Source organism: Stenella coeruleoalba, assembly GCF_951394435.1.
Source record: "Stenella coeruleoalba genome assembly, chromosome: 4".
NCBI lineage: Eukaryota > Metazoa > Chordata > Mammalia > Artiodactyla > Delphinidae > Stenella > Stenella coeruleoalba.
In genome coordinates, this window is record NC_137149.1 from 7,683,292 (window position 1) to 7,695,658 (window position 12,367).

The following is a 12,367-nucleotide window of genomic DNA, read 5'->3' on the forward strand; positions in this document are numbered from 1 at the left end:
TATACTTGATTTCAATCCTAAAACATCACATATTTTAGCAGGAGTTTAAAATAGTTATCTTCCAGTTAGAATGCAGACAGTGATGGATGCAAGTTGGTTCCCTGGGGACCTTGTTAGAGAAAATCACTCATATGTTCAGTGAGCATTTGAACAAATGGACCTGCTGTTCTACCTAATGCTAGTGCAATTCCTTGATATATGGCCACTGTGTGTGACAATTGTTACTGTCATTTAGTTCAGATACATAACATTTCTAAACTCAAGTCATAAAAGCTGCATATTAATGCTTCTTTAAGGGGTTATCACAAATAAGACAAATAAATGAATAATTCTGGTCCAGGCAGTTATTCAATTAAAAATAAATGCATGTCCATCATTGAGGAAATTAAGACAACATTTAATACATTTTTGTATTAAGGCATTTTGGAAAACTCCATTTGAGCATGCCTCCTGGTGGATTCTATTTTTTTAGGCAACAGGTGTTTCATTAGAGTGTTTTGCTGCTGTAGGTAGGACTGTCTAACCATCAGAGACCATGAATCTATTTATGGTTTGTGTAAAGCTGCCAACAATAACTTTAATCTGGCCTTCATGATTTAAAATAAAGCATTTAATCTGATTTCCACTAACAAAATACTAAATATTCCAGGAGATATCTTTGTGGATCAAGCCTAGAGGATGTTTAGGTGTTTAATACAAAAACTAAAAATTAAATATCCATGTACATTTATAACAATACACAGTTTCCCTAATGGCATTCTTTAAATAGATTCAAATTACAGTTAATCTGATTCCAAAAGGAAAAGGTTTTCCAAAATGTATTTCAAAGACTTTATCCGGCTATTTAATACCACATTCAGTATTCAAATAAGAAATCATAGAATAATCTAAGTATTTCTACATTAATAAAAGGGAGTAACAACTAAATAAACCAGAAACTTAAATAATCCAAAAACTAACTGTGTTTGGCATTAAAATTTGATTTATTCACTTAATTTAAATGAGTATTATTTGAATTCTAGTAATTGAGTACATTACCATAGATTGAAGTCAAAGATGATGAAGAACTTGCCTTTGTATCAATTGATCAGCTGTTTTTCTCTCCCAGTCAGCACATTATAGTTATTTTCACAAACATAAGACACTCCAGTGGGTTCCCCTGGTTTTTAAATCTTCTCTTACAAATGTTGGGGATTAAAAGGACTCATCCAATAGATTTCAGTAACCTAAAATATTAACAAATAAGTGTTTATGTAATAAAATTTATACATAAAATATAAAATAATCATAAGGCAACTATACAACTATGACTAATCTCATTATTTAGAATAGTAAATATACATTTTTAACCTGAGTTTTCTAAAGTTCTAGTTTACTTATAAAAACATGATTATTCAATAATAAAACTACTATTTGAATGTTTCAGATATATGCATATGTAATTTATGAGATTTACATATATGTAAATGATGTATGTGAGTACATAAGTATTGATATATGAATAAGTATAAAAATTACACATACTTAAAATATATTTACATAGTATTAGTAGTGTCGTGTGAGCTTCAATTGCATTCCATTACTGTGCTCCTTCTATTACTAAGGTTATTTATAATTCTTGCTATGGTGCAATGATGTTGAGACATGTTTCTCATGGTTTATTATATTCCTTCTTTCTTATCCAACTTATATACATGTGTATGCAGAATATTTTTTTCTGACAAATTGATAGTTATAAAAATACCCCAGGAGAAGTAGACCAGGAGAACATATATAAGCTTCATTTTTTTTTTTTTTTTTTTTTTGGTACGCGGGCCTCCCACCGCTGTGGCCTCTCCCGTTGCGGAGCACAGGCTCCGCACGCGCAGGCTCAGCGGCCATGGCTCACGGGCCCAGCCGCTCTGCGGCATGTGGGATCTTCCCGGACCAGGGCACGAACCCGCGTCCCCTGTATCGGCAGGCGGACTCTCAACCACTGCACCACCAGGGAAGCCCCTAAGCTTCATTTTTAATATAAAATGTATGACTCCTCAGTTATAATATGGATGGGTGGGGATTCAACTAAGAAAACTTAAATTCTTTATATAACAAATTATGATTTTGAAATAAACAACTGACAGCTCTGGAAGATGAGATTAGAGAACAGGTTTCTGGTTGGAAAGGAATTGACCCCAAAATATGGCTGAGGGAGGCCAGAAAGAAAGAGAGACAGGTAGAATTTACTGCAAGAAGTTTTCAATGAAGGCACAAGATTGAGAACAAGATTTAGCAGAACTTTTAGGGCTCACGGAAGTAAATATTCTGTTTGTTTCAATCAAATATATAGTAAGGAAAATGGTTGTCATGTAAGTTATTATTTACAACACTGAAGTTACAAAATTTATATAAGATATCATAACTAATGAAATAATGCAATATTTATAAATTAGAATGTAAAACTCTAATCTTACCTATCTCCTTTCCAACATTCCTGAAGTAAATAATTTTAACAGCAAATAATGTTAACATTATATATATCTATTTATATAATTTCTATTTTTATACATATATGCACAAAATATTTTGAAATACATATTTCTGGATTATTGGTTATTTTATAAAATATAAAGGAATCATATTTCAGTTCCACAATTGCGTATCTGGAAACCTTGGGACTATATGTGTTTCAGGATTAAGAATTTTATTCAGATTTCAGAAGGGTGGTGTGATGCAAGTAATGATCAGGTTGTGTTTCATCACCAAATGAGTTTACAGCAAATTACACTGTTGGAAAAAATTCACTTTTCAGAACTTTGTAGCGGAGAGGTTTTGAAATGCAAGTAAGACATTGTGAACCTACAGATATGTAGTCAGCTCTTCATATCTGCAGGTTCTGCATCTGCGGATTCAACCAACTGCGATGAAAATTATTCAGGGAAGAAAAGAATTTGAAAGTTTCAAAAAGCAAAACTTTGCACAGGCAACAATTTATATAGCACTTACATCGCATTTACAACTATTTGGATAGTATTTACATTGTATTAGGTATTATAAATAATCTAGAAATGATTTGAAGTATGTGGGAAGATGTGCTAGGCTATGTGCAAATACTACCTCATTTTATATGAGAAATTTGAGTGTCATTGGATTTTGGTGTTTGGGAGAGTGGGGGGGATATTTGGGTTGGTGTTCTGGAACCAATCCCCTGGAAGGTACCAAGGGACGACAGTATTACAGTGCAACTGGTTTTTCTTACCTAATACATTATGGAAAGTCCTTCAGCCTGCTGAATGTAGAATTTAGAAGTTACTTGCATAGTATTAAAAAGTTTAATTAAGCATGATTTATTTAACATTTCTCCATTGATGGGCATTTATGACTTTTTTTGTTGTTTTGCTATTATAGATACAGACAAGGAAGAAATGTTAGAATTAATTTTAAAATAATATTTATTTGGAAAATATTTATCTGGGTTTACATCAATAGACAAACAATTTGGAAAAGCCTGTATTTCAAGTAACTAGAAATAATTTTTTTTTAAAAAAGCCTTTTTATACCTTTATTCCATCTTAAGGGTTGAAGTGATTTAAAACTAGGTTTTAAGTCCCTATGAAAGCAGGTTCATTTCAAGTGTACCCTTAATCCTTTGGTGACAAGTTTTGGGCCCCCAGTGTATAAAATTTACCAGGATTCCCTTTTTGTTGAAGGGCAAGATACTAACTTTGTCCACCTAGCCCCAACAGCATTAGCAAGAAGGGAACTTCTGCCATGCTGGTGATGCTCTATTGTTTTTTAATGTGTTCATTGATTATATGAGTGTTCACCTTTAGATATTTTATTTAGATGTGCAGTTGTGATTCTAACTCTTTTTGATGGTGTGGAATACGTTAAAAAATGCAAATATTTTCTATTGTTAATTAACCAAAGTTATATCTAAGAGGATCACATAACTAAATTTTTTCAATTTAGTTGATATAGGATATCAATCACTATAGTTGGATTTTTGACATGGTGAGAGACGATTCGTTGCACTTAAATTGCATTTGGTGCTTTAGAATGAGCGTAAGAAGATAAGACACATATACACTGAAAAATACAATTTCTTAAAACATTTTTTCTTCCAAAGTGAAGTACAGGCCGCAAGACCTTCCAACTCATGACCAAATGAGTTTTTAAACTTTCACAGGTGTCTCAATTCAAGTACAGCAAATTTCAAACTGGCTTTTGCAAGAATTTTCCTTCTATTATAAGAATTTTCCATTTTTTATTTCTTTGCCCCACATTTCAGCAGAACAAAGTTGAGTTTATATAGAAGTAGGTAGTTTTCAGTTCATTCTCTGATTATAATATACAATTATTTTCTAGTATTTCCACTAAGACATTAACTAAAGGAGATCCTGCTGACTATAATAAACAAGCAGGTATTTAATTTTTTATGGCAAAATTGGAAACCCTTATGATGATGGAATAATGCCCTCAGTGCTTACCATTTCCAGTGAATCACCTGATCCAGTGCATTGAGATTTTTAGAAGTACATATTAAAACACATTGTACCAATTTAGTATATTAGCTTTCTTAATGAGGTGAGGGTGATTGTAAAAATTAAATAGCAACCTTTTTAGAAGAGGAAAACATTTATTTTAAATAATTCTCTATAACCGTATTAAATCATCATTACATGACAAAGATATTCCATAAAGTTTTAATAACTTTCTATTTTACACAAAGATTTATAAATTCCTGAGTGTATAATAATTTTGAGAAGGTTCAACTCTAAAACTCAGCAAATTGCAACAAATCATCTCCTTGTTTGTCTGTGTTACTCTATTAGGTAATGCCAATTTATGGTGAAATGCAAATATATGACCTATAAAAGAAATCACCATTGCTAAGTCTCAAATGATATGATAAAGTAACTTAAAATTTAAATGTTACATTAATATAACTGGAAAAACTTTAAAACGCTTTTGAAATATTTGGCAATATCCTTGTTCAACACTGTTGAATAAATGGTATTAATCCCTCAAGAGGAAAGTAACTACTTACAACCACCTAAACACATTTGAGTCTCAAAGTTGATTTGTCTGAGTCCTTTCTGTTAGAAGAGTTAAGAGAGTGGACGCAAGAAAGCAGTCATCAATCTTCTCATTCTCTGTGCTTAGTGGATTGAAACATGGTAGGAAAGAGAGGGAGAAAAATCCCAGATGACATCAATAAAAGTCAAAAAAAAACCAATCATGCTCTGTCTCCACCTCTTAAGACTCTGGAAAGACACAGACCTACTAGAGAATGGACTTGAGGATATGGGGAGGGGAAAGGGTAAGCTGTGACAAACCGAGAGAGAGGCATGGACATATATACACTACCAAACGTAAAATAGATAGCTAGTGGGAAGCAGCCGCATAGCACAGGGAGATCAGCTCGGTGCTTTGTGACCGCCTGGAGGGGTGGGATAGGGAAGGTGGGAGGGAGGGAGACGCAAGAGGGAAGAGATATGGGAATATATGTATATGTATAACTGATTCACTTTGTTATAAAGCAGAAACTAACACACCATTGTAAAGCAATTCTACTCCAATAAAGATGTAAAAAAAGAAAAAAAAAAAAAAAAAGAAAGAAAGGGCAAAGAAACAGATCTCTATAAGCCTCCAAAAAGAAATGCCATTCTGTGGACCCCTTGATTTTAAACCCATTGAGACCTACAAAACCGTAAGATAATAAAGTGGTGTTTAAGCTGCTAAAAAAAAAAAAAAAAAAAAAAGACTCTGGGACATAGATTACAGTGTTTGATAGACCAACTTTAGGAAAAGCAGGGTAAAATTGGTAATTTGATCAATTAAAGCACTTCATGTCTCAGGCAGACCAATTCCAGTAAAATACAAAAAGTCCCAGAATTTCCCAGTCGCTCTCCAGTCCTGGATACAGAACATCACCGAGATGTAAGAATCAATGAACCTGCCATGGGGTTTCTGTGGTAAGAAGAGGGTGATCACACAGCATAGGTTATGAGATATACAGTCTAGACTGGGATCAAATGGAGGATGTGACTGAAATTGTGAGGATTAGTAGTGATTCCATTAGCTTCAGGTGAGTACTCTATCGGGTCATATCAGACCGAAGAGACCACCAGGGCTTGGTAGAGCTAAAAAGACTGGACGTGAATTATAGTAACCTCAGACTTTTAGTAACAGAGTCAGTGAGGGACTCACTGCCCAATCAGTGAAATGAGTTAGACTCAACAGGAAGACAGTGTTAAGTAAACAAACAAACAAACAAGCATCCACATAAGCACAGATCACCCACATGCACTATGGAAATTTATCCTTTTTTTCACCATTCATTTAGTTTTTATATTTTATGCATGTCATCATTTAGAGTTTACTCATGTACTTTCAGTAAATAGTAATTATTTAATTGCTTATTGAAAAATATACTTCATGTATAATTTTCACATATGGATGGAGCATTGATTTTGCAGCTTGTGTCTAACTGCATAAAAAAAGAAACGATGTATCAGGTTTATATCATTAATAGATACATAATCATGTTAGACACTTTTGCTCTAAGAAATCCTTTTTGCAACATGTCCAAAAATGATTGTAAATATACTAACCATTCAGATATACAGTGTGCCAAATTCTTGTTTGAATTTAAATAGCATATTTATGAGAATTTTCCAAAAAAGCTAAACTGCACATATGTTTAAATCAATTTTTATAAATGTCATTAACTATAACCAAAGATTAAATTATTTATTCCTTCATTCATATAAATTATGAAGACATGGTTTTTAATGTTGGGAAGGAATTCTCTATGCATTTCTCTCATTTCTGAACATCTTACAATAAGATATACTGACAACTTTTTGTTCTGGACTATCATTTCAAGGATATTTGTATAGCAAACATCCTTGGAAGATAGAGTCAGTGCTTCCATATAGAACAGAGAGCAGGTTTGTTTGTGTGTTGTAAAATGAAGAAAACACCTGTCTTTGAGACAAATATTGGGAAGGTGTGGTTGTGATCCATTATGAAAAACTGGTTTTCTAAGCTTAAAGTTTCTCAGCTGGGACATAAAAGCACTGCTTGAACAGTACCCTTCTATGTCCACCTGTATCACCCTCATGGGAGCCCCCTGGGGAGCCAGAGCAAACACGAAGTTCATACAGCAGGTAGTGCAACAAGTAATAAAGTTCTTTGTCTGACTCAGAATTCTCATGTCTTCTGGCTGCATCTATGAAATATGGCAGGCTAACTTATAAGCATGCAAACAAGATACAATCTCAGATACTTCACAGTTCTTGATACTGTGGCTAGGCACTAGGAATACAGATAAAGAAATAATGAAAGGACCTTTCAAGAGCTGAAAAATAAAAAGACTTGGAGAATGTCAAGCAAGATTGAATAACTCATTTGAAGGAAATAAGATGGGAGATTTTCTCTACCACATATTAATACTTATTATAATCAAAGCACTGATTGTCTTGCCTAACATTTATCTCATGCACTAACATTCACCTAAACTCTGTGTTTAGTTTTGTTTGGCACAATAATTGCTCAGTCTAGTCTTTATAGAAACTTTACATCTTTTTTTCAAACATTCTTTTAATCTAAATGAGTCAATTCTCTCATTTTGAATTTGCTATTAAGATGAAAGGGGAGAAGGAATGAAACAGGAGAAGACAAAAATGTAAATTTTTCAAGACTGTCATTGTAGCATGGCTGGATAGATAATTATCTTTTCTAAATCTAGCTTCTGCAGAACTTGTGTCAGTTTAATAGTCTTGTTTTTAACTTTAGTGAAAGCGGTAATGCTCTTTCCCAATCTGTGCGATTTAATGTTTTAGAAAATGCACACAATTATATGAAGAAAAGAATGTAAACCATTTTTTGAGAAACAATATGTACACTATGTTAAATTTCTGTCCATTTTAAAAATTTTTATATAATTGAGAAAATAAAACATATGATATAGATTGACATCATTTTATGTAAGTAAAAAAGCATTTCTACCTCATTTAGAATGTTGTAAGCATCATTTTTAATCACTATATAATATTATTGCAATAGTACATTTCACAGTATGATTAATGATTGTTAATTCTTTACATTTATGTTTTCATTGTTATATATAATGCTACAATGAATGCCTATATGATGTTATATCTTTTAAAAATGTTATTAAAACTATCACAAGTAGGAGAGTTACTGGATTAAAGGATGAAAACCTATTTGAGACTTCTGATACACATTGCTAAATTGTTTTCAAAGAAGCTCTAATAATTTACAATGCTCCAAATATTTTATAGACATACTTATTTAAATTTATAACATCTAACATTGGATATTCTTTTATTATAAAATATCTTTCAAGTATATAAATAAAAATGCATCTCCCAGTTTTACAATTTATTTCCCTCATCAGTGAGCTTGCTGTATTATAAATATGTGTTGACAGTTTTCATATTCTTTTGTACATTTTTCAGTTTACTCTAGTTATTTAGAGTCTGAGTATGGAGTCAAATAGAGGTAGGCTTTATGCAGCTACTTACTAATTATGTCACCTTAGGCAACTTACTTAACTTTCATAAACCTCATCTATATAATGGGGGCATAAGGGAGGATGGTTTGTAATACTGAAGTTACGGAGTTTTTTGAAAACTGCCAACTGTCCTCCCCAGCTCCCATCAACAGAAGAGTTAGACGTAGAATTGGAAAGGTAAGGAGATATCCTGAACCAAACTGCCTCCTTGTACTTCGTTGCCAAGCGTTAGAAGTAAAGGGTAAAAGAGGAGTTCAGTCACTGTTCCCACTTCAGGTCCCCAAACTAGAACTTAAACATGCCCTTGGAGAGGGGAGAAAATAAGATGCAAATCATCTAGTGTGAGATTTTGTGTTTAAACTCAACTGAGGCTTAATAACTAAGTGAACAGAAATCAGTGAAATCTGCTTAAGATCTCATTGAGGATTTTGAAAAGAAGCTATACAGAATATTTAAGGTAATTTTTTATAAAGTGTACATTATTTAGAATGTATTTCCTACTGATTTTATATTGCTCAATACATCAGTTTTTTGTTTAATGTTCTAAAAGAAGTTTCCAGTATAGAACTAATGCTAAACAAATTCCCTTGTTTGATATAGTGTTATAAGTGTTGTATGTATATATATACATATAACACCTTTAGTCAGTTCGGTGATTCATACCTTTTTAGAAATGTGTCCCAATCTAAGTCGCCTAATGTGCTAACATAAATTTGTTAATTTTCCTTATATTTCTTTTAATTCATGTTGAATCAGTATTTGTTACACTGGCAACCCAAACTCAGGTTCCAAAATCTGTATAACTTTCCTATTGCTACTGTAATAAGTTACCATAATTTAGTGGCTTAAAACAATATAGCTCTAGAAGTCAGAATTCCTAAAATCAAGGTGTCGGCAGGGCTGTACTCCCTCTGGAGGCTTAAAAGTGTACCTGTTTACTTGCGTTTTTTCCAGCTCCTAGAGGTTACCTGCATTCCTTGGTTTTTGAACCCTTCCCCCAGGTTCAAGGCCAGCAGCACAGCACCTTCACTATCTCTCTCTTTCTCTCACTTCTACTCTGTCATTACCTCTCCTTCTCTAACTCTGACCCTCCTTCCTTACTTTTAGTAGGACTCTTTTGATTATGTAAGGCCATGCAGATAATCCAGTGTAATCGTCCCATCTCAAGGTCCTTAAATTAATCACATCTGTAAGGTGTCTTTTGTTATTCACAGGTAGCAGAGATTGGCATACGGTCAACTTTGGAGGGCTATTATTCTTTCCAGAAATAACTTGTCTCCACCACTTGTGAAGTCTGTCTCCCTACAATGGGCATCTACTAATGACTCTACTCGGCTTTATTTTTCTTTTTTCTTGGCTTCCTTGGGGCCACTTCTGCATCCTCATTGCTTAATTGACAAAGGCTGGTGAAAGATTTTGTTCAAATACCTTGAGCATATAAGGCTTCCAACCTCTAGTGATAGATCTGAGCAAATTGAGGCTGGAGAACTAGTCAGAGACAAAACACTTCCTGTATTTAGATATAGAAACCAAATAAGAAATTTAGGTTCCAAAACAGATGACAATGAGAAGTGATAAAGAACTTTAAACATAGAGATATATGATCATATTTTCATTGTGGAAAAAATATTGTGGATGATGTGAGGAAGAGATAACTGCAAAAATAAGAGCAAGTGTAGCTATGCCCCTTAGCAGACTGTTTCTGTTGTTTGAGAAGAGGGCATGGAAGCCTGAAGTAGAGGCTAGTGGCAGTGCAAATGGAGAAAGTGGAGAGTTATAAAATACAGCTGAAACATCAATAGAACCTAGAGATTTGTTCTATAGGAGAAAAGGTCAAAGGCAGGTCAAAGACTATTCCTAACTTTGTGACTTATAAAACCTGGTAGCCATTCACTGAGAAATAGGATGGTAGAGAATCATCAAAATTGGGGATGAGAAAAAGGCCATAGATTGGTTTTGTACATATTCTGTATTTTTTTTTTAATGTAGAAATTTGGGGCTAAAGATCAGAGAACAAGTTAGTCCACTGATTTGAATTTGTGAGGCTTTTACGTATGAGTGGTAAACAATTCCAAAGACTCATACGAGAATGGTATGGAACTGAGTATTGAGTTAGAGGACAGCATTCCCTATTACTTCAGTAGAAACTTGGATATTTAATGAGTGGAGGAAGATAGGTTTCAAAGAAGATTCATAAAAAATATTTAGAGAAGTTAAATAAAAATGAGGAACCTGTGTGTGACAGACAGAATCATAGTAGGCCCCATGATCTCTGCCCCAGTGTTATTTTTGTGATTTAGGGTCACCGTATGGCAGAAGTAATGGATGAGACTCCCTTGTTTAGATTATCTTACATATCAAAATGGAAAAGGTTTTTCAGATATAATAAAGGTTATTATTAATCTGTTAGCTCTATGTTAGTCAAAAGGGAGATTATCCTGGGTGGTCTGAGCATAATCAGCTGAGTTCTCCAAAAGGGAGCCACTCAACAGGTGGCCTCAAAAGAGCATAGATAACTAGTAAGGACGTACTGTATAGTGCAGGGAACACTACTCAGTACTCTGTAATGGCCTATATTGGAAAAGAATCTAAAAAAGAGTGGGGACTTCCCTGGTGGCGCAGTGGTTGAGAGTCCGCCTGCCGATGCAGGGGACACGGGTTCGTGCCCCGGTCCGGGAAGATCCCACATGCCGCGGAGCGGCTAGGCCCGTGAACCATGGCCGCTGAGCCTGCGCGTCCGGAGCCTGTGCTCTGCAACGGGAGAGGCCACAACAGTGAGAGGCCCGTGTACCGCAAAAAAAATAAATAAATAAATAAATAAAAAAGTGGATATATGTATATGTATAACTGATTCACTTTGCTCTACAGCAGAAACTAACACAACATTGTAAATCAAATATACTCCAATAAAAATTGAAAACAAACAAATGAACAAACAAACTAACAACCAAGCAGCCATATAGTGAATTGCTTATGGAGAAGGGCAGCCTTTAGGAGCTAAGGACCTCAGTCTTACAACCAAAAAGAAGTGAATTCTGCCAACAACTAGGAAGCTTATTTAGAGCTTCAAAGAGGACCTTGAGCTCCAGATGATGATATAATCTGGTCTATACCTTGACCAACTGCAGCCTTTTGAGATCCTCAGCAGAGGACCCAGCTAAATCCTGTCCAGTCTCCTGACCTACAGAAACTGTGAGGTAAGAAGTATATGTTGTCTTAAGCTGCTAAAATTGCAATAATTTGTTATGCAGCATAGAGAGCATAGCAATATTCATAGCAGCATTATTTACAATTGCCAAGATATGGAGGTAAACTAAGGGTCCATCAACAGATGAATGGATAAAGAAGATGTGAGATACATATATATGTGTAGACACACACACATACAATGGAATATTACTCAGCCATAAAAAGAATGAAATTTTGCCATTTGCAGCAACATGGATGGATTTGGAGGGCATTATGGTAAGAGTAATTTCAGACAGAGAAAGACCAATATCAATTATATGTGTCTAGCACTTATATGTGGAATCTAAAAAATACAACAAACTAGTGAATAAAACAAAAAAGAAGCAGACTCACAGATATAGAGAACAAACTAGTGGTTACCAGTGGGGAGAAGGGGGAGGGGCAATATAGTGGTAGGGGATTTAAAAAATGGGTTATTATGGGATTATATGAAATGATGCATGTGAAACTTTTGAACACTGTAAAGCACTATACAATTTAAAGCATCTTTCATTCAATGAAAAAAATAAATTAAGAAAACAAATACTTGTAGTATCACCAAAGTCAAAGTATATTTAAAGAAAAGTGATTAATAGTTTTGCAAATTACTAAGACAAC

General features: G+C 34.2%; 1 long non-coding RNA gene across 1 annotated transcript in view; it reads right to left on the reverse strand.

Moving 5' to 3' along the window:
* Positions 1 to 973: 973 nt before the first annotated feature.
* The window catches only part of LOC307185937, a 113,903-nt gene continuing 102,509 nt past the window's right edge, over positions 974 to 12,367 (reverse strand). Inside the window, exon 3 of the long non-coding RNA XR_013828213.1 lies at positions 974 to 1,226. This is a non-coding gene — a long non-coding RNA (uncharacterized lncRNA). The remainder of the gene's footprint in view (positions 1,227 to 12,367) is intronic.